This window comes from Ictidomys tridecemlineatus, chromosome 3 (genome assembly GCF_052094955.1).
Source record: "Ictidomys tridecemlineatus isolate mIctTri1 chromosome 3, mIctTri1.hap1, whole genome shotgun sequence".
Classification (NCBI taxonomy): domain Eukaryota; kingdom Metazoa; phylum Chordata; class Mammalia; order Rodentia; family Sciuridae; genus Ictidomys; species Ictidomys tridecemlineatus.
This window is the reverse complement of record NC_135479.1, coordinates 176,372,200-176,377,386: the sequence shown is the minus strand read 5'-3', so window position 1 is coordinate 176,377,386 and position 5,187 is coordinate 176,372,200. Positions and strand designations below refer to the sequence as shown.

At 49.5% G+C, this 5,187-nt stretch overlaps 1 pseudogene; it reads left to right on the top strand.

Moving 5' to 3' along the window:
* The first annotated feature begins 1,296 nt into the window (after window positions 1-1,296).
* LOC144376448 (tax1-binding protein 3 pseudogene) lies at window positions 1,297-3,315 on the top strand (annotated as a pseudogene).
* The last annotated feature ends 1,872 nt before the right edge of the window (window positions 3,316-5,187 follow it).

Sequence of the window (5,187 nt, the reverse complement as noted above, 5' to 3'; positions counted from 1 at the left end):
GACTGGGGTGCATAAGGACCGTTGCTGAGAGCAGAGGTTGATGAATGGGATGCAGAAGGACTGTTTCAGAGAGCAGAGTTTGGAGACTGGGTTGTAGAAGTTTCTTTCAGAGAGCAGAATTTGGAGACTGAGATGCAGAAGGACTGTTACAGAGAGCAGAGGTTGGAGAGTGGGGTGCAGAATGACTGTTTAAGAGAGCAGAGCAGAGGTTGGAACTGGTGTATAGAAGGACTGATGAAGAGAGCACATGTTGGAGATTGGGGTGCAAAAAGACTTTTGCAGAGAGCAGAGGTTGGAGACTGAGGTGTAGAATAACTGTTACAGAGTGCAGATGTTTAAGACTGGGATGCAGAGGGATCTTTGCAGAGAGAAGAAGTTGGAGACTGAGGTGCAAAAAGATCGTTGCAGAGAGCAGAGGTTAGAGACTGGGGTGCAGAAGCATCGTTACAGAGAGCAGAGGTTTTAGATTGGGGTGCAGAAGGACTTTTACAGAGAGCACAGGTAGGAGACTGGGGTGCAGAAGGAATGTTGCAGAGAGCAGAGGTTGGAGATTGGGGTGCAGGAGGACTTTTGCAGAAAGCAGAGGTTGGAGACTGAGGTGAAGAAAGACTGTTAAAGAGAGCAGATATTGGAGATTGGGGTGCAGAAGGACTTAGAGAAAGCAGATGTTTGAGACGGGGGTGCAGAAGGACTGATAAAGAGAACAAAGGTTGGAGACTCCGGTACAGAAAGACTGGTATAGAGAGCAGAGGTTGGACACTGGGATGCAGAACGACTGTTGCAGAGAACAGAGGTTGGAGACTGGGGTGCAGAAAAACTATTGCAGAGAGCAGAGGTTGGAGACTGTGGTGCAGAAAGACTGATACTGTAAGCAGTGTTTGGAGACTGGGGTGCAGAAGGACCATTACAGAGAGGAGAGGTTGGAGACTGCAGTACAGAAGGACTGTTACAGAGAGCAGATTTTGGAGACTGGGGTGCAGAAGGACTGTTGCAGAGAACAGAGGTTGGAGACTGGGGTGCAGAAGGATCGTGGCAGAGAGCAGAGTATTCAGACTAAGGTGCAGAAGGACTAATGTAGAGAGCAGATGTTGGAGACTGCGGTGCATAATGACTTTTGCAGAGAGCAGAGGTTGGAGACTTTTGTGCAGATGGACTGTTCCAGAGAGTAGATGTTGGAGACTGGGGTGCAGAAAGCCTGTTAAAGAGAGCATAGTTTGGAGAAGGGGTGCAGAGAGACTGTTACAGAAAGCAGAGATTGGAGATTGGTTTGCAAAAGAATCTTACAGAGATTTCTCACTGCGGGCTTCTCTCAGCTGTACTTCGTTGCTAGATCGGGTCGAGATGTCTTACATCCCGGGCCAGCCGGTCACCGCCGTGGTGCAAAGAGTTGAAATTCACAAGCTGCGTCAAGGTGAGAACTTAATCTTGGGCTTCAGCATTGCAGGTGGAATTGACCAGGATCCCTCTCAAAATCCCTTCTCAGAAGATAAGACAGACAAGGGCATTTATGTCACACGTGTGTCTGAAGGAGGTCCTGCTGAAATTGCTGGGCTGCAGATTGGAGACAAAATCATGCAGGTGAATGGCTGGGACATGACCATGGTCACACATGACCAGGCCCAGAAACGGCTCACCAAGCGCTCAGAGGAGGTGGTGCGCCTGCTGGTGACGCGGCAGTTGCTGCAGAAGGCCGTGCAGCAGTCCATGCTGTCCTAGCAGCCCACCTGTGATCCTTACCTTGTGCCTACCTGCCTATTTGTACAGCGACACCACTTCCACGCTCTCTGCTCCTCCATCCTGGCTTCTGCTGCATGCTGGGTTCCAGCTCAGAAGGGTGACAGCTGATCCCAGAGGCCTGAGCCAGTCCTGTTTCCCCTCCCACTCTAGCCCGAGGCTCTGGGACCAGGTCTGTCTCTGGGATACTGAGGATTGGAAATAAGGGCCTGGAACTGAATGAAGCCAGTCTGCAATGACCAAAGCTCAACCCACTGCTGCTTCAGCAGTGCCTGGGTGAGCAGAAAACACCACTTTCTGAGAGCTGCCAAAGCTGGGAAATGCCACTCGGGGCTGGCTTTCCCTCATTTGCCCCGGCTGCAGGGCTTGGCCCTGCCTTCCTATGTCACTTCCACAGTGCCCAAGCCACATGCTGTCCACCCCGACATTGCCCAGTGGGGGGCTAGACCCCCACACTCCTGGAGGCACTAAGAAGGTTCATCTGGATGGCAGCTGGTAGCCTCCCATGCACCCTCACTTCCCTGAGGGGTGCTGGCCTCCCCAGGGTTTGCCTACTTACAGGATTTAGCTGAGGTTCAAACTGACATTTCAGGGCAGCTCTCAGGATTGCCATTTTTCTCTATGCCTGTGGTTTTACCTTTTGTATTTTTTTACTCACAACTTTGATACACAGTGTTTTTACCTTACTATTTGGAGATGCCAGTTCTAGTTTTGAGTTTAGCTTACTAATTCACATGTGGGAGCAACTACTCTTAGCACGTGAACAGCCTTACTTTGGTTACCAAGGAAATGGGGCAGTATGATGCTGCCCCACTCCCAACATCTCATGTCCAATAAAGATCGCTGGAATTCATGAGGGATCCTTGCTGAGACATGGAGTGGAATGGGACAAGTGCTTTGGTTTTAAGGATGGCTAACATGTCTCCCACTGTTCTGGGACAAAGCCCAACTCTTTTTAGGCCCACCTGCCCGGGAAAGTGTGTGGCTGGTGTTGCCTTAGAAGCTTTAGTGAGGGCTGAAGTTATAGTGGTAAAGTGCTTCCTGGCACAGGGGAAGCCCTGGTCCCAGCTCTAGTACCGTGGTGGGTGGTGGAGCCTCAGTGGAAACACCCTGTATGTGGCAAAGGCCACATCTATGTCTGGGTATACCTTCACTGCAATTAAGGTGAGGAACCTGGGGTGTCACTGTGAAGCTAGGTTACATAAAGGAAGTTGGGGGTACTTCAGTGTAACCTACCTTCAGTTCCCACCTGAGAGGGGCCTCATGGGCACTCTAGGGTTCATGGGAAAAGCATCTGCCCCTGAGACTCTAGACAGTTTTGATCCACAGCCAGGGACATAACCCTGGATGTTCCCACAAGTCGAGAGTAGCTAGGTAGTAAGCAGTGAGTGTCTAGTCCTCTGCCTACTAGCTCTGAGAAGGTGCTGCCACTTCTGGATCCACCTTACATTGCCAAATCAGATTTGTGAAGGAAATTCCAGAATTTGAAATCTCCTATTTTTAAAGTGCAATACCCAAGGACATATTTTATAAAAATCTCTGGGTGGCCTAAATAAAACCGGTCTATAAAAAAAAAAAGAATCTTACAGAGAGTAGAGTTTGGAGACTGAGAAGCAGAAGGACTGTTACAGAGTGTTGAGTTTGCAAACTGAGGTGCAGAAGGACAATTGCAGATAGCATAGGTTGAAGACTGAGGTGCAGAAGGACTGTTAAAGAGAGCAGCGGTTGGAGACTGAGGTGCAGAAGGACTGATACAGAAAGCAGAGTTTTGAGACTGGGGTGCTGAAGGACCATTATAGAGAGCAGAGGTTTGAGACTGCAGTGCAGAAGAACTGTTACAGAGAAAAGAGTTTGGAGACTGGGGTGCAGAAGGACTGTTGCAGGGAACAGAGGTTGGCGACTGAGGTGCTGAAGGACCTTTGAAGATAGCATAGGTTGGAGACTAGGGTGCAGAAGAATCTTACAGAGAGCAGAGGCTGGAGACTGGGGTGCAGAAGGATTGTTGCAGAGAGCAGAGGCTGGAGACTTGGTTGAAGAAGGACTGATGCAGAGAGAAAAGGATAGAGACTTAGGTGCAGAAGTACTGTTACAGAGAGCAGAGGTTGAAGACTGTGGTGCAGGACTAATACAGAAAGCAGAGGGTGGAGACTGGGGTGCAGAAGGACCGTTACAGAGAGCAGAGATTGGAGACTGGGATACAAAAGTACTTTTACAAGGAACAGAGATTTGATACTGGGGAGCGGAAGGACTGTTGCAAAACAGAGGTTTAAGACAGGGTTGCAGAAGGACGATTGCAGAAAGCAGACGTTGAGACTGAGGTGCAGAAGGATTGTAACAGAGAGTAGAGTTTGGAGACTGAGGTACAGAAGCATATTACAGCGAGCAGAGGTTGGAGACTGTGGTGAAGAAGGACTGCTGCAGAGAGCAGAATTTGGAGACTGGGGTGCAGAAGGATTATAACAGAGAGCAGAGGTTGGATACTGGGGTGCAGAAGTACTTTTTCATAGATCAGAAGTTGGAGATTTGGGTGCAGAAGGAACTGTTGCAGAGAGCAGAGGTTGGAGACTGAGATGCAGAAGGACTGTTATAGAGAGCAGAGGATTGAGACAGGGGTTCAGAAAGAATGATATAGAAAGCAGAGGTTGAAGACTGGGGTAGAGGAGGACTATTACAGAGAGCAGAGGTTGGAGTCTCTAGTACAGAAGTACTGTTACAGAAAGAAGAGATTGGAGACTGGGGTGTAGGAGGAATGTTGCAGAGAGTAGATGATGGAGACTGGGTTCCAGAAGGACTGTAGAAGAGAGCAGACGTTGGAGACTAAGGTGCAGAAGGACAGTTACACAGAGCAGAGTTTGGAGACTGGGGTGGAGAAGCACTGATACAGAAAGCAGAGGTTGGAGATTCGGGTGCAGAAGTACCCTTACAGAGAGCAGAGTTTGGAGACTTGGGTGGAGAATGACTGTTACAGATAGCAGATGTTGGAGACTGGGGTGCAGAAGGACTGTTGCAGAGAGCAGAGGATGGAGACCGGGGTGCAGAAGGACTGTTACAAAGAGCATAGGTTGCAGACTGAGTTGCAGAAGGACTCTTACAGAGGGCAGAGTTTAGAGAATGTGGTGAAAAACGACTGATACAGAAAGCAGAGGTTGGATACTGGGGTGAATAAGGACCCTTACAGAGAACAGAGGTTGGAGACTGCGGTACAGAAGGACTGGTACAGAGAGCAAAGTTTGGAGACAGGGGTGCAGAAGAACTGACGTAGAGAACAGACGTTGGAGACTGGGGTCCATAAGGATCGTTGGGTCGAGCAGAGTATGGAGACTGGGGTATAGAAGGACTGTTGCAGAGAGCAGAGGTTGGAGACTGGTGTAGAAGGACTGTTGAAGAGAGCAGACATTGGAAACCGGGGTGCAGAAGAATCGATTGGGCGAGCAGAATATGGAGACTTGGGTG